The 26,277-nt window shown below is 36.8% G+C and overlaps 1 protein-coding gene and 1 pseudogene across 1 annotated transcript in view; one reads left to right on the top strand and one right to left on the bottom strand.

Moving 5' to 3' along the window:
- The window catches only part of HS6ST3 (heparan sulfate 6-O-sulfotransferase 3), a 736,354-nt gene that overhangs the window by 353,130 nt on the left and 356,947 nt on the right, over nt 1-26,277 (bottom strand). The window lies entirely within an intron of this gene.
- Nucleotides 5,507-7,230, top strand: LOC134382383 (RNA-binding region-containing protein 3-like; annotated as a pseudogene).

Below are 26,277 nucleotides of genomic sequence, written 5' to 3' on the forward strand. Positions count from 1 at the left end.
TCAGTGGGAAAGCCTTCAAATTCCAGACAGGAGGAAGGAATAGGTGTCACAGGAAGACATATCTTGAAGAGGATATCTTTTGTGGAAAATGACGAGCAGAAGGAACAGTACAATGAAATTGGGAAATAATGTGTCAAGAAGATAAAGGCAGTCCATTCAGAATGTGCAAATTTAGTCAAACTAAACTGTTCTTATTATAAACCAACTGCTCAGGAGGAAATTATTTGGAGGGAAAATACATTGCCATCCTCAAAAGGAATGCCTGAAAACTAATTACTATTCCTAACGTATTCATCCCCAATGCCTCACCAACATGATCCTTTGGTAATAGATTCATATTTCAAAGTGTGAAATGAAAAAAAAAAATGTGCCAACTAGCAATGACAGGGAGACAATCCTCTCAGGTATAACAGTGAGGGGGAAAGTGAATGTGGGGAGATTTTTAACACTACTAAATTACAGGGTTGGTTTCCTTCTACAGCTCTCATTTCCCAAGGGTACTGAGCGTGCATCAAACAAATAATAGAAAATTTATTTTGTTGACTTCGAAGAATCTTCTATCTATATGTATATAGCATTATTTTATAAAGATAAAGACTTCCCTTGCTAATATTAATTGTATTTTTTAGAGACGGAAAAACATTAGAATAGAAAAAGAACTACATGCTGTGGTAATGACCAGGGCATAGAAAATAAAAAAAGTGTCACATCAACTGCATTTCCTAGATCCTTAATTGGGATGCTTTTAAGCCACAGTACCACAACTACCATTATTATCATTACTACCATCACCACCATCACCAACACCACCACCATTGGTGTAGGAGGTCCTCAGTTTCCCTGGGCTCGGGTTTCAGGATACATCTCTGGGTTTTAAGCTGCTCCCTGAAGTCTCAGGCCCCTCCTCTATACCCTCCGCTAGAGGAAAGTTACTGTTGCTAGTTAGACCTATTTTCAGCACCAACAGGAGGAAAATGAGACCACAAGGGGCAGCTTATGCAAATCCAGTGTCTGGGCATGCTCAGTAGAGAGGGGTTATGTAGCCCTGATGGTCAGTCATGCTCAGTAAAGTGGAGTTTATCCTCTGAATGACTTTCCAGTAAAGGTGGTAGAGAGCACAGAACATTCTTGAATATGTCTAGTGCATGTGATAGGATTTGACCAATGAACATGCTCCAAAAGGGGACCAACTGAGCATGTGCAAGATTAATGTTACATAACTGGGAACCTCCCCCTTAACTGAATATTCATTAGATAGTGAAACTATAAAAGACAAATCCCAGCAGAAGGCGGAGCTGCTGCTCACTCTCATGGAGCCAGTCCACACTCTGCCTGCTGGAGTGCGTATTTCTTTTGTATCGAATTTACTTTCAGTGAGTTGCTGGTCACCCTCTCTCGAGCCAGCCTGCATTCTGTACTGAACTTTAAGTATTCATTTCTCACTTTTGTGTTAGACTTGGTGTGGGCCCTGCTCAGACTCCAGAGCTAGGCCGCACTCTCTGTGAAATCTGTGTCTCTTATTCATTATATTAAACCTGTTCTCAGTTTCTACTCTGACTCTGCTCTTGAATTCTTTCCTGTGGTGGAGTCAACAACCTGGTAAGGAGACAGGTGGGTTGAGGCCAACTCTTGGGCCCCGCCTGGACCCTACCTCCAACGTCAGGGACATCACCACCATCACCCCCACCATCAGTACCACCATCTCTACTTCCATCACTACCACCACCTCTGCAAATATCATCACCCTCCAGCTAGTTTCCTATCCTGATTTCTGAACCATGAATTCTGTTAACTCAGCAATTTTAAACATGGCTCATTCAATTGCAACCAAGTTCTTCTAGGCTACTTTTGCTCCTGAAACTGCTTTCCTGCTCTATTTGTGGTGAATAAATATACAAATACAGGCCAGCTGGCACAAGTAGAAAGTGGAGAATTAAGCCTCAGGGCAAAAGGTGGAGGAGCAGGGTACCAAGTAGCTGTGCTGCCACAATGACCCTGCCTCTCAAAGCACATTGGCTCTGCAGCGGGACGAACTTTGGACAGGAACTTCCAAAAATAACATATGTATCCAGGGCTTTATTTTTAATGTCCCAGCACTGATAAAAAAAAAAAAGTGGGGGGGGTGGATTCAACTAAGCCAGTGACGGAGAAAACTAATTTCATGGTAAAATAATTCTAAAATGTATTTAAGGTGCACTGGCAAGACCATTTTCAAAGAAATCTGCATTACAAAACATGCATGGGAATTGAAGACTCCATTCAGACAACCTCCAGCTGCTAAAGAAAAACTGTTATTCTTCAGCGCTCTCCCACTGTTTCGTGTAAACAATTTTATGAGGGAAAAAAAGCTTCCTCACCACATTGGCCCTTGTCAAAAGAAAGGCACAGCATGGTGTAAATATTTTGGTTTTGTTTCTTCCATTAGCAACATTTCTTTTCTTTAGTAAAAGACATGAATAAACAAGAAGAAAACAGTGGTGCTGAAATTATTTGCTGGCTTCCTTGAAGAAGATCAATATGGAAAAGTCATCAAAAATGGTCCTTTTTAGGTCTTGCCAAAGAGAGGAGCTCAGTGAAGGCATTTCTTCCTGTGAGCTGTTGTATTTCATGTTTAATGCCAAAAGATCCAAGATAAAGATTTTACTGCTTAAAAATGTCCAAAATTCTAAATTATGGCTTCCGCAGCCTCTGTAAACAGGGCTCGATGGTGCCCATGTAGTAGATTTTTCTTGTTGTTTATGATGATAACACCTTACCCCAGCAGCTGTGTGTTGCATGGACTTAAACTTGCAGTGGGATTTGCATGTCTGTTACTTTCAGTTTCCTCCTTTTCCTTGAAGAAAAAAGGAGATAGGTTTGCTAACATGGGGGCGGGGTGTAAGCTGTAAATGTTAAATAAAATCCAAATGACCACACAAAGTCATTCAATTAAATTATGATATCACCTAACAAATATTCTATTAGTTCAATGTCTGTTTTTATTCAAATTCATTTCCATTTAAAGACACCCAATTTCTTCCTTTCTGAGACTTGTTATAATTTATGAGAAAAAATTTCAGGGTTCCTAGCCCATCATGCCTTACTGTTTGTCAGGGTTCCTAGCCCATCATGCCTTACTGTTTGTACATTTATTCCTAAGCCTGATTTGTCATTTTTCTTAAATGTAAGGCTTGAAGTTCACATTGAGGATTGTGTGCAGCAATTCCTGACATTTTAAAATGCAAATAGCTGCTTGGAAAAGTCCACAATAAGGTATGTTTAAAGAAAACAGAAGTTTTAATCACTAGGAAAAGACAGCCCTTGGGTATCAGCATAAAGAAACACAGGGCTGAATAACACTGAATACGTGTCCCCAGAATTAGGGGTTTAACGAAGTCAGTTCCAAATTCCTGAGTTTCATTTATTACCTTGGTACTGACTAGTATTGTTCTCCATCCATACCTAGCCCTTGCACTAACCTTGTTTTCTGTTTTATTTCATGGTAAAGTTGAATGTCATGTGAGTAACATGTACAAACAGTGGGTCAGGAGTCAGGCTGCCTGGCTTTTCAATTCTGACTGTACCATCTAGTATTTATATGACTTCATGCACGTGATTTGACTTTTCTGTCTCCATGTCCTCATGTGCAAAACCATGCCCAGGTGATATAGTTGTTACAAGAATTAGGGTGGTTAATATGTGAAGGATGGGTGTCATACAGAAAATTCTAAAGTAATGCTGTGGTTGTTATTATCATCACTTATTATTATAATTAATTATTATTATTAATGCGGTTTTATGTCCCTTTAGATTACAGGTTTCCAGAAGATAAAGACCAGGCACAGTACATAGGTGTAGTGTGAGCAATGCTTTGCATATGGTAGGTGGTCAGTCACGTAAAGCCGTCTAGCCTCTGGGTTTTATTAGAAACTCTACTGAGGTAAAGATAAAAAATGACCAGGGGTACAATTATGAAAGAATAATGAGAATTCCAAAATTATCGCACTTTTCAGCACGATCTTGCTTTTCTTTTCCTATGAGACTAATTATAGTGAAACGGGACTCAGGACAAATTTAAGCAGAGGACGGTGCCCAGTAGCTAATGTGGCATTCCTGAGCGTTGTCTTGCCATCTTTTTCCTTCTCATCATGTTCAAAGGCGGTGCTTGAGAGAGACTTCCCCACTTAAAAGCAAACAGCACGAGAAGAGTTGGGAAGTATAATCAAATTTTGAAACTTCTGGGAAACAAGGATGTTGCGTGATATGCAGAACTCAAGCAAGCACAGCAGACACAGAACCAGCAGGGAAGGTCCAAGCATATTGCAATAGGAGTCAGACACTACAAACTGAAAACACACACGCAAAGGTGAAATGATTGGAACAAAGGAAATTAGCTTCTGGGGGTACCTAGGCTTCAGCAACGCTGCACTTTTCTAACTGTTCTTCTTAACATTTCTTGCTAAGAAGTACGGCAAAACTGAATTCCACTTGGGAGGCATCCACCTTCTTCTACTGTGACCAGGAAACTTTCATATGGGACACACGGACTCTTGCCATCATAGAATATTTCCAACTTGAAAATGATAACATGGTGCATGTCATTTTTTTAGCTTTATTGATGTAAAATTGACAAGTGGAAGTTGCATATATTGAAGGTGTACAACTTGATGTTTTGATATATGTCCTCATTGTGAAATGATCACCACACTCAAGCTGATTAACATCACAGCAATCATCTCACGTAACTATCATCTTCTTTCTTTTTGTCTCTCTCTCTCCCTCTCTTTTTTTTTTTGCCTTAAAAAGAAGGAATTCTTGACTTTTGCAACCACATGGATGAACCTGAAGGGCATATGCTACATGAAATAAGCCAGGCACAGAAAGACACATACTGCGTGATCTCACTTGTGTATGAAATCTTAAAGAGTCAAATTCGTAGAAGCAGAAAGTAGAAGGGTGGTTGTCAGGGACACAGGTGGGAAATGGGGACATGTCTGTCAAACGATAAAGTTTCAGTCACACAAGATAAGTAAGTTCTGGAGACCTACTGTACAGCATAGTGACTAGAGTTAACAATACTGTATTGTGTACTCGAAATTGGGTAAAAGGATAAAAGGGTAGATGCTATATTTTCTCACCAAAAGAAAAGAAAAGAAAAGAAAAAATGAAATAAAACATGTCATTTCTTTTAGATTATTCTAAACTTAAAATTATTTTGAAATTAAAATTTAAATTATTGGAAAACAGAAAACAAAAATTCAAAGAAAAAAATTAAAATTATCAGTGATGCTATGCCTAAAAGAGTGTTAGTATTTTGATTGATTACCTCATTTTTAAATTTTTAATTATAAGACATAATATATAATTCACAAAGTATATAGAACAGACATTTTTAAAGTGTGTAACAAAGTGAACACCTATGTAAGCACTACCCACCCAGTTTCAAAAGTAGAAATTGTTCCTAACCAATAACGAGAGGAAGAGAACGTGTGGAAATGCACTCTTACTCACTATGTGATACCCTGTGATGCCCTGCATCATCACCTGTAGAGAGTCCCCACCAAGAAGAAGGCTCTCACCAGGTGTGCCCCCTGGGCCTTGGACTCCCCAGCCTCCGAAACTGAAAACGGCAGCCCCCAAGCAGTCACTACCAATACCAAGAGGATGCCTGAGCTTCACTTCGCTCTCCTCATTGCGAGGCCACTGAACCCTTCTGGTGAAGCACGTGCCAGCCAAGCTGACTGCTGAGGAGAAACACGTCTTGCTGAAGTACTTCAGGGTGCAGTCAGTGGGTATCCTGTCAGATGAGGGGCAACTGACACATACAGCTTTTGCTACTTTCCCTAGTGAAAAAGCAGGTAGAAAGGCACTGACACGAATCCATCAGCTAAAACTTTTAGGTCATACTTTAGTAGCTGAATTTGCAAAAGAGCAAGATTGAGTTCACTCTCCATGTCCTACTTCCCGCACTAAAAAAAGAAAAGGTCTGAAGGCCCTGTGCAAGATGCAAAAGAAAAGAAAGAACTTGGTTGTTTAACAATAGAAAATGGAATTGCACCAAACTATGGGGTGACTTTTCCTCTAAGTTCATGCCTGAAGTATATGTACCCACCACATTCAAGCACAACCCTAGTGAACACAGTCCATGCTTTGGCAAGTATGCCTAAGTTCTATGTACCAGTGCTCCATCTTGTGAATAAAATGAATTTGCCCACACTTTTTGGACTAATTACTGCAAGACCTCCCATGTGTGAAGACTATAGGCCATTGCATGCACATCTTCCACCCACGCCTCCTGAGCCACCTGAGGAACCTCCTTTGCCAGGTGAGAATAAGAAATTATCTAGTAAAGAATCAGAATATGAAGACAGTTATGATGAGGACTGACAGAGAATAACCACACTAATGGAACTAGCAAACCTTCAGCCCAAGAAAACAGAAACAATAAAGAAATGCCATGTGAGAAAAAAGCAAAAAATAAAGGATATGTTGAATACACCTTCATGTGCTTCACACAGCAGTTTACATCCAGTGCTGTTACCTTCAGCTTTGTTTGACCAACCACAATCTGTAGGTAATAAAAGAATTGAATTCCATATATCTACCGACATGCCAGCTGCACTTAAGAAAGATTTGGAGAAGGAACAAAATTGTGAGGAAAAAAAATTGTGAAACTACTGGAATATACATCTTTGTACATATCTTTGAGAACTTGTATGCGTATAGGATACAGTTCTAATTTACCTGCTGTTGAAGTTGATGCGTCCAATATAGGATTTGGAAGAGTCTTCCCAAAACCTAATTTGAACATCACAGAGGAGATTAAAGAAGACTGATGAAATACTGTCAGAACATATTTCTAGAAAGGAATTGGAAAAGGCAGAATTTCTAGAGAAGAAATGAAAACACTTTTGGCTTTCAGAAGTAATTAATCTGGTAAACCAAACTGTAGGATTTATGTAAAGAATTTAGGCAAACATGTTCAAGAAAAGGAACTTGAATTTATTTTTGGAAGATATGTTGACTTTTCATTAGAAACACAACGGATCACGTTTGATTTAAACTTGATGACAGAACGTTGCATGAAAGGACAAGCTTTCTTTGGACTTAGAAATGAAAAAAACAGCAGCAAAAACCTTAAGGGAAGCAAATGGATATGTTCTTTTTCGAAAACCCATGGTGATTGAATTTGCTCGATCTGCTAGGCCAACACAAGATTCGAAAGAAGAAAAAGAAAGTGTTAAAAATTAGTAAGGGTTCCTTTTGAATTCCATATCTTTCAAGTGCTTTCCAAAAGTGACCATCTGGGCTATGGGACTGTGCATAACAACTTTGAAAACATATTTAAAAATTAAATCTATATGTATTGAAATCAGTTTGTTGGAGATATATTACATGTGTTTTAAGAACTTTCTTCATATACAATAAATTATTTTTTTCCGATTAAAAAAAATTGAACCTTACGTTAGATGTCCTTGTTGGTCCAGCCCTGATCACATTGCATTCCTCATCATGCTCCCATCCTTGCTCCCTCCCTGAGCCTATCATCTGTTTTGCTACCTGTGGGTTGCATCCCTAAATAATGTATTAAAAGTTCTGTTTGTTTTTTAACTTTGCATAAATGAAGTAGTTCACTCTCCATGAGTATTATTGGGGGGCTCCAATAGTATTAGTGGGGGCTTGCTTCTTTTCATCCCTCCCACATCTGTGTAAGATTCATCCACATTAAGGCTCAAGATGTATTTCAGTTATATTCATTGCTGTGTAGTGTTCCATTGTATGAGTAAACCCCCATGTATTTCTTGGTTCTACTATTGATGAATATTTGAGTTGTTTCTATGTTCTGCTGCTACGAATATTTTTAGGAATGTTTCCTGGTGCAAATACGCAAAAGTTCTCTAGGGATCTCACCTAGTAAGGGAGTTGCTGGGTGCATGAGTTACATGCAGGCTCAAATTTATTAAGTAATTCCAAAGTGTTTTCCAGAGTAGTTATACCAATATCACCTCCCAATAGAAATGGATAAGAGTCTCCATCGACAACCTACTTTCTACTGTTATCCAACTTCCTAATTTCTGCCAATCCTGTAGGTGTTTCTACTGATGACTATTTAGCTGGAGCATCTCTCACCATTTACGCTCTTTCTCTCTCACTCTCTCTTTCTGTGTATGTATGTGAAGTGTCTTGCCAATATCATAGCATATTTACTATGGATACTGTGGAAAGCTATGTGCTGTTTTCAAATTAATCGAGAAATATAAGAAGCTTCTCTGGCCATCTATGCCTTTGTAATTTAAAATAAATATAGCAATGATTAGAAAAACTATCATAATCAATGGCACCACTATTCACATAATTGACTAAATCCAGAACCTGGAAATCATTCTACCCCTCTCTTCTTCCACTACTCTACCTTACAGTAGGTGATCAAATTCTACTGAGACTGCTTCTTAAATACATAGTGATTTCTAGAAAATTGGTTCCCTCTCCTAATATATAAATATGCAACTACTTACTTATATGTTATGCCATTGAGAGCCATCTATGTTGTTTCCACTTTTTAGCTATTACAAACTATGATGCTATGAACATTTTTGCATAGTAATGTGTAAGCATTTCTCCAGGATGTATTTTGAATCATGGGAGTGTGTGAATGTTTGTTTCCTTAAAAATCCCGAAAGTGAAGAGGGTTCTGCTCCATTATTATAATCTCACAACAGTTTTTAGTGTGGTAGCTTTAGTGGGTGGGTAAAGGTACTTCATTCTGTTTTTAATTATCATTTCCCTGACTAATAATGTTATTTCACATCCTGTCATATGTTTGTGAGTCTTTCTATTTTATCTTTTCTTTTGTCTTTTTTTTTTCCTATTAAATTGTCTTTCTTACTGATTTGAGGAAGTTCTTCTATGTAATATGGATATTAGTTAATGCCAACTGTATGTGTTGCCAGTTTGTGACTTTTCTGTCTTTTCTGTTTCAGTGCCTTTTGATGAACAATACCTTGATTTTAATTTGGTCAAATTAAATCCTTACTAAATGTTTTACATTTTTGTGTCTTGTATTATTCGTGTCTTGTTCAAGAAATCTTTTTCTACCCTGTGGTCCTAAAAACATAATCCTGTATTGTCTTCTAAACATTTTATAGTCTTGTCTTCTACTTTAAAATGTTTAATTACTTGTAGTTTACTTTTGGTATGGAGGCAGACACCCAATTTTACTTTCATCATATGATTAGCTAATCCTTTGTCCTAGTTCTATTTAATTTACCTTTATTCTGCAATGCTATCTCTGTAAATAAAGTTTTAACATATGCCTCAGTCTGTTGGGGTGCTCTGCATTTAATACCTTAGTTGTATGTCTAACGCCCTACATTTCCTAAACTGAGATATAGATTTAAATAAGCCTGATTATTTGAAAGGGATTGACTTACATTGTTTTTCTTCATGAGTGTCTTAGATATCACTTGTATTTTCCTTTTTAAAGTAATTTTTAAAAACAATTTGTCTAGCTATACAAATTCCTACAACTCTATTGAAGTTTTATTAAATTGGCATTAAATCTACAAATGAACCTGGGAAATATCAACATCCTCCTAGCTAGGAATATGATATAGCTCTTCATTTATATAGATTTTCTTGAAATTTTTTTTGCAGTAGAACTCACAATGTTCTATATTTGTTCCCTCGTGCTATTTGTCTAACCTCACACATTGTCTAAATGGGAATACAATATTACAAAACTTTTGTCAGACTTATTTCTCATTATTTTGTGTACATGGTTACACTAATATTTTGGTGCTAGCATTTAGAAATGCAACTCCCTTTAATATATTGATTTTATATCCAGCAACTTGCTAAACTGCCTTCTTCACTCTAATAATTTATTTGTAGACATTTTTTAGTTTTCTACATAGATAACCTTTAAACAGTGGCAGTTTTGTTTCTTCTTCCAGTCCTTTTTCTTTGTCTTATTGCATTGGCAAAACCTCTAGTGCAATATCAAGTAGGAGTAGGGACAGTGGCTTTCTTATCTTGTTCTTGATCTTTAAAATAGTGATTTTAGTATTTCACCATTAGATGTATGTTTACTGCAGGCTTTATATAGATTCCCCTTATCAGACTAATAAAGTTTCATTATTCTCCTAGCTTGCTAAAAATTAGTCTTCTTAAGGCATAAATAGATGCTGAAATTTATCAGAATTTTTTTCTGAATCTATTGAGCATTTTAAAAAATTCTTTCATGTGTTTTGATATATTACATGAATCTACATAATTTTAAATCAATTTTGCATTCTTGAGATAACACAACTTGATCGTTACACACTATCTTTCTTAGACGTATCAAGATTTCATGTGCTGCAACTTTGATTAGATGTTTGCATCTACGTCCATGAAGAGAGTAGGCTGTCATTTTTATTTCTTCTATCTCCTTGCCTCCTTGCCAGGTTTCTATATCAAAGTTATACTTGCTTCATATAATCAGTTTGGGGTTGCTCCATCTTCCTTCTCAGAAAGAGTATGTGTTAACGCTGGCATTACCATCCTTCAACTATCTGGTAGAGCTACTTGGCCCTGATGTGAAGGTTCAAAGTCTCATGGATTTGGCAGAAACACTCAGGGTGAAAGCTAATTTTGGAGCTCATCCACCCTGCAGAATTCCAGCTTTTGCTTCAGTTTTGGCCTCTTTCAATTCGTTCCTTTTGTGTTAGCTCAGCAATACATCCTAAAAGATATTTAAAATGTATTTCACCAGTCTGCGGTGATTTTAATCAGGTAGTCATTCATACTGCCAGAAATGAATATCCCTGGGGTTGTGTTCTTCTAAAAACATTTGACCTGTCTTTATTTCGAAGACCACGTCTACTCAAGCCCACCATATGTTTCTGGCATATAGTAGAGGCTCAGCTAATACTTATTAAATGAACAAATAAATACTATAACTGTATTAAACATATTTTGCTGTTGTCCATATCACAATACGTTATAATTTTCACTTGCGTATTAACCACCCCTGCAGAACTGTCAGCTTTTGAAGGATAGGAAGTTGTTTCTCTGTTTTTATGTCTTCTCATCCCCAATGTCTAGCACAGAAATATACTGAATAGATGAGTAAATACACATACAGATAAATCCATCTCTGTAGTTAATTTGAATATATGTAGGTTAAATTTTACCCTGATGCTTTTTCATCTGCTACCAAATTGGTAATTAATGCAATGCAGGGAAACCAAGGTGTAAATTATTGAATTCTGCAGCAAAGTAAATTTACTGCCATTTAATTGGGTGTATCTCCCATTTTGTAGAGTTGCTTATGTAAATCTCAGATAATTAAAAGCCTACAGTGAGTTGTACCAGAGTACTGATGATGCTTTTTTTGTTTTTACCCCCAGGCAGCTTGTTTTTGGCAATAGATGTCCAGCTCACATGCATCATATGAACATAAGTTATACTTCTTGACAACACGCTCTAAACCTCACCACTGAAAGAAAAAAGAGGTGAATAGGTCCGTGCTGAGCAGACACACTGCCAGCCTTATCTCTTTACCCGAAAACTGCCTGCAAATAGAATTTAGAATCATATGAGCTGTCTAATTCTTAAAGACACTGTCATCTGAAGTAATGGCCTCCCACAGTTTACCACTAAGTATAAAGATACCAAAATCAATACCAATGCACGTGTATTTCTCTAAGAAAAACAAATGTGTCTGCAGTAAATGACAGCATCCGGTCTCCAAGAGTGTATAGGCCAGGCAAATGGCTGGGTTGACCAGCTGCCTTTAAAGTTTGAAAACACCAAGATGCTTCCTAAACCTGGGAGCTCAGAGAAGATGAGCCAACTGAATGTATATTTACAAAATATTATGGAAACTTACAGAAAATATATGAGTCATGAGAAGGAAAGAATTCCAGGATAAAGCTTAATTAGCAAATTAAAAGAATTTTTTTGTATATATGAAACCATCAACAACTTAAACAAGTAGAAAAATTCCAAACAAACAAATTACTTTCACAGTGTAATCTCGTTTAATTTGCTAAATTCTAGGTCAATGTCTGACAGTATGAAGCCAGAGTTTTTTGTCTGTTTGTTGGGTTTGCTTCTTGTACCCACAGACTAATAATGTCACAGTGGCTGGGTTAAAAACACACAGAAGAATGGTTCAATTCTGGGGAAAACTACACCTTTTCACAGAAATTATGTTTTGGCTGTTGTGTCATGTGTAATACCTTGGCTCTAACTTGAGCTCCAAGTAAAAGATTCTTTACTTGGAGCTTTACTTGGAGCCTTTAATAACTGCAATATAGTGAATTTTACTACTCAAAAGTACTTAAAGTAGAGCAATTTGCTCATTAATCATCATTATACTTACAAGGAGAATCAAGCAAATAACCTTTAAAAATGATTCTCAGGTCAAACTTCAAATCACTCCTACAATTTTGAAACACTGAATTTTAAAAGGTGGTTTACAAATGTATGCACACACTGTAGCCAGTCAGTTAAAGCAGATCTTAATTAAACCATGATTCAATTTATCGTTTTAACATTACAAAAGCAAATGTGAACACTGATCAATCTCTTTACAACTTGGAGAAAATCATTCTTGGCAAGGAGCAGTCACCTTTTGTGCCCCTAGAACCAGGAAAGTAATATGCTATGCAATCTCACCAATAATTGTTGAAAAACAACAGAAAAATTAAAACCACCTTTTATCTCAATGAATACGTAGAAATGAACACATTGTAACACAGCAACAGTGGGAATATCAGAGTCTAACTTTATTCCAAAACTGTACACCTATTCCTAATACCAGGGATGTTAACTGAACTACTTATAGTTGTACCTGTATTTTCAGATATAATTAGTGTTTTTCCATGTTGCTTTACACTGTACTTTGAAATCAGTGTGACTTTCACGGTTTGGACTTTTCCAATACAATGACCATGATGATCTTGATCCCCCTTTTTTGAGGTCATTCATATCTTTGGGGTTCAGAACAAGATAAAGCAAATATATTTTTCTTCCTTACCTTGATGACTCCTACAGAAATGTATTTGCCTTTTCTTCTTTATTTATGAGAAAATTAGTAAAAATCAAATGAGTGTGAATTATAATCTCAGAAGAGCACTACCTCCACATCCCAGTGCTCCTCCTGTCAGGACCAATTATGAATTGCGAATGCTCTCCCCCTTTTCACATCCCCTCCTTCTTACAAATCACATCATTTTTATCCATGTCTACTGCAGTCTCTGTTTCCCCAGTGGTTTAATACTGTCCCAGCTCCTTCAGAATATGTATAGCAGGAAATGGAAATATGATCCGGGAATTTCAAATCTCAAACCACAATTCAAAGGTCATTCTCTTTTTTTCTTTTTTCTTTTTGTCTTGAGAACCTGACAAATGTTACAGATTAGGCGGGATAGTCTCTTAGAATCTATTCCAAATGTTGAAAGAGAAAGTCAGATCAGAGCCAGAGCACCTTGACTATGAAATGCAGCCGCCTGCCAAGGCTTTATTCCTTCTCGATTACTTCCTACCCCTTTGAGTGAATCTGAACCTTATTTCAGCATTTAGAGAAATGGTTCCACTAGAAGAACTGAGCGGAAAATATCTAAGAAAAACTTTGGGTGTTTTGTAACAACATGGAAGCATCGTAAATTAGAGGTAGTACAGCCAATCCACATACCTTATATCATTTTTTTTTTTTACCACAAATATGATCACATGCATAAATGCTTAAAGCAGAAAAACATAATTTGGTATTCCTAATATCCAGCATATTCTTGATGCCAGGTTACCAACCAGTTTTCCTTGAGCACAGTTAGGACTCAGTGTTTTTTGAATGAAGAAAGGTAAAACCACAGTGTGAGAATGTGGAATACAAAGCAGGAATTGTGCCTACCTGGTTAATGAAAAAAAGGAAAAATACTACCCTGTTATTAGACAAAATGGCTCTTTTTAAAAAAATCTTATTATCCTGCAGTTTCTGAAACCATATGCAATAATACTGAAAAAATAAATAAAAGTTATCTAGCAGAATCAGGTACAATAGTGGTCTTATCCACTAGCTACTAAAACCAGTAGCTAAGACACTTTTAGCATTCTTATTGAGGGTAATAAAAACTGAAAGAAACACTTAATATGTTTAAAAAACAAACAAAAAAAGAGGATGCAGAAAAACAAGTTTTTATCGTGAAAAATGCCTACATGCAATTTATATCTTAAGTAAATATTTTAAATCTTCTTACTCAAGAGTACCTAATGATGAGATTTCCAGGCCTGAATTAACAGAGCCACTTCTCCTTGATACAGAAATAGTTTCCTATTGATCAAATTCAGCAGAGGGCAAACTAAGCAGTCTTGTCTGCCCATCTGTGTGTGTTTCGCCAGCTCAGAATATCCCTAAAGAAGAACAGAAGTGCTTGGAATCAATACTGTCCAATCCAATTTTTTTTTCATGGCTATCAAAGAGAGTTTGGTAATTAAGAAGCAATTCCATTAAAATGTCTAGTACCTATACTATAATCAACAGGGACTCCGATGATTCTGTTTCTGAAATACTATTTATGTGCTCACATTGTATTTCACATTTATGTAACTGCCACGTTGTCACCAAGCAAATAACAATTTTCTCCTTCTACTACCTGAGCAGCCAGAAGTTGCATTAAGAGACATGACTTTGTATTGTTGGACATGGGATTATCTTAAAGAGGGCCATCCTGGGATTATGAAGTTTGTGACATTAAGCATTTTTGTAATTAAAGCAGTTTCCATTAAGTATTTTGAAGATAAATGTCAACCTGGCCATATTCAAATGACAGAAATTTTTCATTAAAATAAATAAGAGTTTGACCCCTGAAATACACTTCAGAGCAAGAACAATGTAAGCGTAGGAATTCTAGCCATGGTCATTCAGCTCATTATAATCAGCCCCATAGAACTGATAGAATTTGAAGTCATACAGATCAATATTCTTTGCCTATTATTCTATCTTTGATATAGAAATAATTTCCCATTGATCGAATTCAGCAGAGGGCAAACTAAGCAGTCTTGACTGCCAATAGGTATGTGTTTTGCCACTCAGAATATCAGAATATTTATTAAAGTATATTTAATAAAGCTACTTTATTAAAATATTGCAATCAAAAATTCTAGAAATTAAAAAATCATTTGCATATACTAAGAGTTGTTATAGTAATAATTCAGAAATATTCATTTATTTTGTAAATATGCAATCATTATAAATACAAAGAGTCTTCAAAAGTTCATGGAAAGATTTGTGTTATCATTTAACTCCATGTTTCTACAGACTTTTTGCAGTAGCTTTATACATACAACGGATACATTTTCTACGGAAAAACTCTAGAAAGCAACCAAATATTTAATATGAGAAACAGAAATGTTTAAAATCAGGACTACACAGTAAATTCCATGACTAATGCCAACAAATTAGATGCAAATATAAGTAAAGTTTTATAATTTTATATAAATGAAATTATTAGAAAAAGCAGATTAGAGCAAGAAAACCTCAGTGTAAATACCAACATCACTGGGGGCGGGGGGGGAATGCTTTTGCAAAGCTCCTGATAATATAAGTAACTTTCTTAGATAATTTTACCATAAATTAGGCAGAAGTGAAACTGTCCTCTAGGAACTTTAAAATCTAAGACTATCAGGGCTGGCAAACTTAAAGACATGTATAATAGGTACAAAGAATAGATATTAACAGAATGCGTACATAAGATTAAATTCTACGTAACTCATCACTAAGAGAAGTCTATTTACAACCTAGGGAAGTGCATGTGCAAGTCAGTAGTTAGTGTAATTGGGGTGGAGGGCTGCTAAACTTTCAATCTAGATGTAGTGGAACCACTTTGTCTCATGTGAAAACTGATTACAAATGGATAATGCATGTTTTGATTAACCTACTCTTCATTTTTACCCACCAGAAATGATTTATAACAAAGGGTCACAATGCTGATTATAGGGCTAGAGCTATCTAGTCTTCTTCAATATACACAGTGATAATTATAATAAGGGTGAGAGCACTGATTAGACAGTCATTTTAGACCTGGTACTCTTACTGTATTCATTCTGCCACATCCAAATAAAAAGACAAAATAAATTTATTCTTTCAAAAATTTACCTGGAAGGGCCAAGTTTTTATAACTCCATAAAGCCTCAGAGTCTAAGTAAACATACGCATAATAAACAGCATTCAAAGAATGCTGTCTTCCAGAAAGAAAGCACAGCTTCGTCACACTGCCAGGAACAACTCAGAATTTGTGAGTATTCACCTCCAGAAGCCTAGATTTAACCATCAGCCTTTAGTAGACACTTAGCCATTTTTCTGCAGTAGTTACATTGGCCTGGTTATTTCTGTTTTACAAAAGCACGGTCTTTCTGTTTCCATTATAAAGCCAACATGAAAGAGTTTAAAACTGACCTAAAATCCAGCAGACAACCTAAATATGGATAAATAGTTCACAATGGTTTACAATAAAGGCAAGGTTCTGAATTTCCTAACCACTAAACTTTTATTTCAAAACTATTCTGAAAGTACTAAAAGTAGCCAATTACTCAAGTCAAACCTTATAAGCACCTAATTTATTTTAAACTTGTTTTATCTGTCAATTGATTGCTAGCGACACAAATGTATTGCTCAAATAGTAGATACTCAGTCAGTATTAGATAGACAGATTAATGTTCAATAACTTACTTTCAGTGGTGAAAACATTATTCTGCAGAACTAATACTTACTGGGGATCCACCTACCCTGTTAAGATCCCTGCTTTGTTTTATTACATTCTAACAGCAAGCCAAATCAATACAGTTTAAAGCAAAGTGGTCTTAGCTAATATACACTGGTAAAATTAGTTGTCAGACTGACAGATAAAATCTAGAAAAAAAAGCTGAGTCTTGATCCAGAAAGTAGGAAAGGGAGGAATTTACATCACTTGCCTTCCCACACACAGTTAATTCCTTTAACTTCAGTTTACTTCAGCATATCAAGGATACTGTATACTCCTCTGCTTGGCTGACATAAAGGCATATATATTTTTTAGGGTTCCATAATATCATTCCCCGGTAATAACAAAAGTGGCTGAAATAAAAGAGGTGAACCAGATAATTGGCTACTAGACCAAAAGTCTTGAGATGCCAGCTATCATACTATTCCTAACCACTCTCCTCATGACCCACAGTCAAACTGACTGCAATCTGATTTTTCTAATGCAAATGAGTCTCACCATTCATTAAATTTTTTTTAAAAAGCACTAATCGGTTTAAATCGTAAGCAGAAAGCTCTGCTACTTTAGCAGATCCCCATTCAAGAGAAGATGGAGCATCGTACACAAGCAGACTTTAGTGTTATAATCAATGCAACTTAAAAACTTGATCTGACACATATTTAATATTATGAATAATCATTGCACTGCATGGTAATTAGAGATAAATGCTAAATCGTTCACATTAATGACTACAATTAATGTTAAGTTTACACAGCAAAATCAAATTTTCATGGTAGTACATTTTTCATTAAATTACCCCAAAAATCAATGTCTGCTATCATATGCAGTTGCTCTCATATCCACATTGAAAAGGCAAAGGTCTCAAATCCTAGTCCCTCAATAGCTGATGGACATTCTCACTTTGCATTAGCATAGACCTCCCTCTGATTTTATTAATGGCCCAGGGCTGAGGCACCCTGGGTTCCTAACACATGCCCTAATTGCCAGCCTCTTGATCTACAGGCCCCATGAAAGGACCTCGTGCAGCAATCTTGACAACAACTACTGCCAACACTATTAAGACAGTGAAACTCCAGGCCCAGAAGGCCAAGGGTGAGGTGTTAGAGATCGGGGAGTGGTGGTAAGAAAAGGGAGAAAATCTTCCCTTTTTCTATCACCTTCTGTCAAGATTTTACACAATTCCTTCCAATAATGCCCAAGAGGGCAAGAAAAGGGGAATAAGATTAGGGGGAGAAGACCCAGAAAGAAAAGCATAGTTACTCATAAGACACTCTTTTCTTTATCAATGCTTTGATCAAACCTGACTCTTTTAACTATAACCAGCAGAGGTGGGCCAAGAAATATTTAAAATTTTCAGACTCTACAGAAGTAAGAAAGGGTTTTACGTGCTCGGGGGTGAGCTGTGTTGCAATTCTAGTCTTCCCGTCCATTTGATTTCCAGGTGTATAGTGATGCTGAGGCTTTCTGAATGGGCAAAATAACCAGTGGCTAATTGGATGGCTTGTGGCTGCGACAAAAATGCTATCCTAGCAACTGTTTTCTGCTATCTCCAGTGCTACTAAAAGGATATCAAGGGTTCACTATTTGAAGAAAGGCCAACTGAGGCAGGGCAAGAAAAGGAGGAATTTACATCACTCACCGTCTCGTTATTTTCACTTGGCAGGTTGACAGACAATTCTCCATGGTGTTTCTGCACATCTTATATCAGCTTTGGTTCTTGTCTAATCTTTCAACCTTGTCTTTCAATCTTCAAAGATAAAAACAGGGTCTCTCTCCAGGGTAAAGGTTGGTCAGATTTATATACAGTCCATTGTGAAATATTAAGGTTTTCCATACTCTGGGTCCTCCACTGTGCCACAAACCCTCAGGTGCATAACCTCTACCTAAGCACCCCTTGTGCATAGCATCTATCTAGGTCGCTCCTCATATCCCCTATGGGATTTGGGGGCACAGAGGGCAACATGAAACTCATGCTGCCTGTCGTGCTATGAGTAAAAAGTCCTTCATCTCTGACCCAAGGGTCTCGTGTGTTTTGCCAGCTCCATAAAACTATGGCAGGCTAAACTGTTAGCTTGCAAGCAGGGTAAAATCTCATCTTGACAATTTCTCCCAGGTAGCAAGGTAGAAAGTTGCTATGGATTCTCCAACCCCCTTGGGAAGAAAAAAAATAGAGGAATGTTTTATGCCAGTATAGGTGCTAAAGGGAGAATAAATAGCCAGGCAGAAAAGAACTTCTCCAAGATCTTGGGGGCAGCCACATTTCCCTAAATAATCAGTTTTCTTTATTGTACATTAGAAAAATGTATATTATTTTAGAATGTAAGCCTCCTTTTTTTGATTCCTAATAGAATAGAATAGTTGGTAATTCAAAGAAGATTAAGACATTCCTAAAACTAAAATAACCTTCTTAGAATTCACATTTTGAAAAGAAAACTGCAACGATATTGAAAGTCTGATTTATTTTTGCCCATATTAATTTGCAGTCTGCCACAAAATATTAACATTAAGCTCACTTATTTTCCTGCCAATGGATTTTCATCAATCTTTTGAGGGGAGAAAGGAGAACTTTATCATTCCCTGGGCAGGGAAAAATGTCTCCTTCAACACCTGGGCTACTACTGCTCAGCTGTATCATTTGTTTGAAGCACAAACTCAATGATATTGTTCCAAAACATGCTATTTGCCCTCAAGCTCTGAGCCTCTATGATTTAACAGGTTTACTCTGAGGATTGTACTGAGGGTTGTGTTCTGCTTGGTTAATTAATGCTCTGCAACATGTAATTCTGCATTACATAATTACCAGTAAAGAGAGTGGGGAAAAAACTAGATGCAAATTTTATGCTCATTGCAATGTGAAAATTAGGCCATAGAAAAATTTCTGGCTGGATTCAGAGTTTACATGTGCCAGCTACCGCCTTAAAAAAAATGTTAAATTATTTTTCACCAATTCAACAGAGGTAAAAATGATCACGTAAAAACCAGACTAAACAAAAACAAGTCAATGAGGCTGCTACACATAAAGCTTTATACAAATGAAGGACTGTCAAAACATTTCAAAATGTCAGAAATATATTTAGAAATTTACAGTATCTTAAAAAAAGGAAAACCTCCTAGTACAAATTTGCTTTTCTGTAAATTTAATCCCAATCTCTCATTATCACAAAAATATCCATCCTCTCAATTTCTAGAACAGTATCTATAATGTTAATTTGCAGAGTACACACAGTCTGCCAGTGCTACGTCCCAAAGGTGGCCTACTTGATTACAGTGTTTGAAGAAGATGGCCTACAAGGACAAAACTATACACAAAAACAATCAACCCTGCACAAGATGGCTTTTTAGAATCATTTTTAGATATGCATAAATCAGAGATGCATTTGTGTTAGCTAATCACTACTAATGAGGCTTGAGCACAGAATTCAAACTTCAATATCTAGCTAAAATTTTGAAGTACAGCATCTGAATTCAATTAATACCACTGCTTGGAAAGCTAGGATAAAGCATCTTACATTTTATGAATTTCATACAAAACATTCAAGTTTTGATACTATGACCGTGTGGTAACCTTTAGACCAGAGCAAAACTAAAACACAAAGAGATGTAAAAACCATCTTCGCTGACAATGGCAATTCAAAATAAAAATACACTTGGCTTTTTTTAAGGATAAAATTATGTTATCTATGTCAACATTATTTTTTTAATAGTAGAAAAGTGGGTAATGTGACTACTTCATTCTTTTTTCCCCGCTAATATCAGAAGATTTTTAATATGTGAGAGGAAATAATTTTCTATGAAATATGAAAAAGTATTAGAAATAAAAGAGCATAGGTATAGCTGGTACCAGAGGAAACTAAATTTGCTTCTATAATATTGGTGGTTTTGTTTCACATGGCAAATATTGGCCGTTGGTTCCAGATAAGGCCTTCACTTAGGGGTTTAAAGAGCCCCTATGGGGACTTCACAAGCCACATCTGAGTGTTTGGCTACCATCGGCATATTTGATACCCACTACAATGGTTCTGCCAGTATCATAATTTCACCTCTTTAGTAGGGATGCCAAATGCTCTATGACAGGCTACAATTACACTTTCAGCCATATCTATCTCATCATGAACAAGGACAGTCACTGCGTTTTCCTGAGCAAAGAAAATATGCTACAGCATAATTTCTTATTAATCATAGGCACAGTTTGTATGGACAAGTTAGCCAGAAACCTCCTGGGAAATTTGTATGCTCAAGACAATCATTTCAACTTCTTGTGGAAATGGTAAATATTTGCACTGAAGAATGAAAGAGAGATGGCCAGACTCCAGGGTATGGAAAAATACTCAATAGTCATTCAAATCCCAGTCAGAAAGAAAGCACAGACATAGGCAGACAGGGGTCTCTATTCAACACAAAATGTTTAAAGACATCTTTATCTAAAATAAGCAGACCTCACAATAATTCTATAAAAAGTCAACTGTGGTGAGATTTTTCACAAACATCAATGTTGTGTTGAGATGAATAGACAAGTTTTTAAATAAGCCTCAAAACAAATCATACAAGTTCCTATGGCAAATACCAGTGGGAAAACAAGAAAGTTAACAGTCCATCAAAAAGACTCATAAAAATGATAAAAAGCCAATCGTGTACTCCCCCCAAAGTGACTTTGCTCAAGCCAACTCATTTATGAGAACTACCTATCCCTCCGAGAGCAAGTTTCCAGATTCACTGAACTACTACCAAGCAAAACGTTTGTTAGAGGCCTGAAAGGCAAGGTCCACATATAATAATTAGTTGGGTCTTTGGGAGCAGAAGGCACAAATTTGGGGAAAGAACAGGTGTAAAAATTACTCTGTAACCTGGGGCTACTATTTAATGTTGTATTTTTTTTAATCCAGGATATATACTTTACCCGTAGTTTTCATAAGTCAAATTAGAGCTTTAGCAAGCAATATAATGTAATGCATAACACCTTTCATCTTACAGAAATTCTGACTTTTAAATTCTACAATCTCTTTTTAAACAGAAGGGCAAGAAAAGTCATCCAACATTGCTCAATGTCTTTGGAAACTGTTCCTAAGTAGTAAGTCTATTGAGATAAATAGCTAGATAGCCTACCACCTGCATTCTCTTTAATAAAGACCATCTAGATTGTTAGTCTTCTGAAGATTTAAATATATACATAGATCAATATAAACATATAGACATATATGTGGATATAGACATTTACATATGCATGTATATACATATGGGGACATATATACCTATAGAGGTACAGCCTCCTGAAGCTAAATTTATTTATTTATTTATTTATTTATTTATTTATTTATTTATTTATTTACTTGGGATTTAACATGTGCCCACCCTATAGAGAGATCTGTTGAGTAGCGTTATTTGTAACTAGGAAGCCACCATCCCAAGGTGGAGTAGACTAAGGGAAATGAAAGGCTGAGTCACAAGAAGCATCTCCTTTATAGAAATTCTACAAGAATTGGAATCATGAAGACTGGTAGGAGAGGCATAAATTTTATTTCTCGCAACCTGGCAGGGAAGATTTCATAATGAATGCCTTAGCTGTATCTTCATGGGGCGGAAGCGAGAGAGGATCTTTTTTGGGCAATAATCCATATTCAGCATGACCATTCAAAAGGCTTCCAGACTATATCTACTCAACCCAAAGGTGAGAAAAAATGGAAATAAAAACTATACCTCATCCAAAAATATATGCTCATTTCAGTGGCTGCTAAAGTGTTAAGCATGACATATAAAGATGAACTATGCAAATATTCTCATAGTCTTATGGAAACAGATAAATTTAATTTCAATAAATCTAAGTGCTACAGTAGTACTATGGGAATAAAGAGGAAGGTCACTCTACTGGAGAGGGGTTAGGTGGAAAGGGTCCCCAGGGGAGGCTATTCAGAGTTGAGTCTAGAAAGTCAAGTAGTTGGGGAGGAATAGAAATTGCAGGGGCATTAGATAAAGGGAAAAGGCACAGGGAAAAGAGAACAGGGTTCATTAGAAGCGTAAGTGGTTTCAGGTGGATAAGACCATTTTATGAATATTTATTAGGTCCCCTGCCCGGCAGTAGACATTGGAAATCCCAGAAGAAAGCTGTGTTCAGGAGAGTGGTGAGAAATGAGGACTGAAAGTTAGGCCAGAGGTACACTGAGACAACTATGGGTTGCTATCCCAAGTATTTGGATCTTCAGTTGTAAGTGATTAAAAAATCATGAAAGAATTTTAAGCAATACTTGCACTAGAAAGAGACATTTTGGTGGCGATGGAATTTGGATGTGTTGTCCCCTCCAAAACTCATGTGGAAATTTGATCTCCAATGTGGCAGTGTTGGAAACTGATTGAGTCATGGGGACAGATCCCTCATGAATGGATTAATGCTCTCCCTGGGGGAGGAGGGGTAGTGAGTGAGTTCTCCCTCTATTAGTTCCCATGACAGCTCATTGTTTATAGGACCCTGGCACCTCCTCTCTGTCTCTCTCTTGCTTCTTCTCGCCATGTGACCTGCTCATGCCTGCCAGCTGCCTGCCACTTTCCTCCATGAGTGGAAGCAGCCTGAGGCCCGTGCCAGATGCAGCTGTCCCAGAATCACTTAACCGCTGTTCTTTATAAATTACCCATTCTCAGGTATTTCTGTTATAGCAACACAAAACGGACTAAAACAGGTGGCATATATGAGGATGGATGATTATTTTAGGAATAGATACAATTAAGTAGGTCTGTATAAGAGGTATAGAATTTAAGACCAAAATGTATATTTAGGGAACTGATCTTTAAAGATAATCCAGAAGCTTTGTGCAAGAGAGGAAATAAGTTACATATCCTCAAGTTTTGAGGCCAGAACTAAGGATAAGAGGATGTGAGAAGACTAATTGCTCTGGCTTCAACCAGCTGCATTTACTGTACCATGAACAATTAGCGAGAAACGATGATTGTATGGTCAGAGAGAAGAACACCACCTCCTCAGACCATAAGATGGAAATGAAGAACACACAGGGCTCTCAAGAGAGGAGGGGATCAAGTCACAAAGGAGAAGAGGGAAGAAGGACATAGAGGAAGAAGGGACTGGCTTTGGACAGTCGTGAATAGGGACAGCGTGTGAAGGTTGATGACCTTATGGCAGTAAGCTTTGCCTCCAGAAATTCCTCGGCTGGAAAATTTATTAGGTGGGACCAAAGTAGAAGTTGATATTTTGTTCAGTGTCCTCATCTAGGAACCAGGGAAAGCCCAGTCAACAGACCAGAGAATGGAATTCAGGGTGACCAGATTGTTGCAAGGAGATGTGACAAGTGATTATTGGAATCGTCCAGATATCGAGGGCCATAGCTACGAAACAGACAAGTTGGAGATGAAAGAGGTAAAAGAAAATTGAATTGGGGGGAACACCTAGAATAAAGAGGTGTGGAAACGAGAGGACTTCCAGGTTTCTGGCCGGATAATGAAGTAGATCATCTCACTAACTCAACCAAGGAACGCAGGGGAAAGAGCACATGGAGAGGGCAAGTTGCTTGCCTTTCTGGACCTCCATGTCCTTTCTACATCCATAGAAAGAAGGAGTTGTCCTAGAGGGTCCTAACGTCCACTCCAGCATGCTGTCTCTGCAAATAAGAATTCATCCAGAACATTTCACTTCCAACTGATGGATCTCACCCCCACATCTCTCCTGGACCCAATGACCTGCTTATTCTTTCCACTGCCAAAGTTGTGTATGAATTCAGGGGAAAGGAAACCACCAGAATAAGAATAACAAAACCCAAGCCCAATTCAAGGCTGTCGGGAGAGTCAAACAGGCTCTTTTTAGAAGGAGTCACACCACAGACCTTGTCAATTACTTTCCTTTATCATTGTGAGGGGAAAACTACTCCTGCTTACAACCCTGCATCAGTCTTCATAGAAAAGCATACATATTCGAAGGTGTTACTGTCGGGTAGGTCAATACGTGCACGGTAAGGTGCTGCTGATTAAATTTAGACTCAGTTCACTGGTCTAAAAAAATAGTATACCTGAAAAAATGTTTTAACTTACTTTGGGACTCATTTTTTATAAAAGTCATAGATATTAAGAGTGATATCCAATTTACATAAATTCCATAAACAAAATATTTTTTACTTAAAAAGCTAACATTTTAATTTTTTAATTATCATTTTTGCCAAAGTGATATGATGGAAAATATGTAATATGGTGTACTCTCGTAGGGCTTATTTTAAATCTTTAATAAATATTGCTTTAATGCTAACAAATTTTAGTTGCTCTGTAAAGGATGCATTTCAGGTTTATCAAAATATTCACAATCTACAAGACTTCAAACTATTTTTTTAAAGTTATATATAAATGAACAAAACTCATATGATTGTGTTAGATTTTGGCCACCAACACTGATGTCAAGCATCCCCAAAAGACTTTTTTGTCCAACTGATTGTTTTATTTCATAGAAAACATAATAGCTACAGTGTTTTCTTCTTCAGTAAACACTAGGTGATATCTGGTTCAATGCTTTTCAGCACAAAATTACACCGAAGAAAGGCCAATGTAATAGGTTTGACCTATTATTTTTACCTATTTCTTTCCAATTTCCACAACCTATTGTACCATCAAGCATCTCTAATGTGGGGTAATTCATTTCTGACTCTCTACAATTGACCTCTAAATAAGCCCAGGTTATTCACTATATTCGATACCCCCATTTTTTTTTAAACAATTTCTCCTTACATTTAGACTACGCTTTTATTTAGACAAAGTATGGTGTGCTCTAAATCTTCTGATCTTCAAAGAATATGTTTACAAGATTCAAGCGCAGTTTGAAAATGAAGGGAAAAAAACCTTGGAAATGCTGTTTCAGCAGATGCCATCCATTCATTCTATTTATAAGAAACTACCAGATGAAACCTTTGGTCTCATATCACTATCCTGAAAGATGTCACATAGATAAATAGCACAGTAACAATATCTGTTTTATATACCATATAATTGTATCCTTAATCATGTTCAAACCCTTTTATTGCTCATAAAAAGGTGAACTCTACTAAATATATTCCTACGTAAGAAACCCTATCATTTAGGCATCACACTGAACCCAGAAAACACAGTATAAAACAACATTTATGTACAAACCCATGTGTGTTCCATGACAAAAATAAAAATTTTAAGAGCTTCACATTAAGAAATTAAGACTGGTTACTTCCTTATTAAGCTGTTTGTGATACTCAACTTTTGTTCAATTTACAGAAACAAGTGTAAGACTTCACTGTTTAAGTAAATTTTAATTGAACATGCAATATGCATTAATGGGAAGTCTTCGTCATAATAAAACTTCCCTTTTGGCTGGTCCCCACATTGGGTCCATTCCAGGATAATCAGTTAATGCTTTGCTATATGCCATGTGATGTAGGCTTTTACTCTGGTCATTCCCAAGAAGCCGGAGAGTCTGGAGAAATAGCGGCTAGAACAGTGGTTACCAGAAGCAGGGAAAGGGTGGCTGGGGGCGGGGGGGAGTGTCAGGAAAAGGTTGGTAGACCGGTACAAAGTTACAAAATCACAGTCAGGAAGAATA

The sequence above is a fragment of the Cynocephalus volans genome, chromosome 7 (assembly GCF_027409185.1).
Source record: "Cynocephalus volans isolate mCynVol1 chromosome 7, mCynVol1.pri, whole genome shotgun sequence".
NCBI classification, from domain to species: Eukaryota; Metazoa; Chordata; class Mammalia; order Dermoptera; family Cynocephalidae; genus Cynocephalus; species Cynocephalus volans.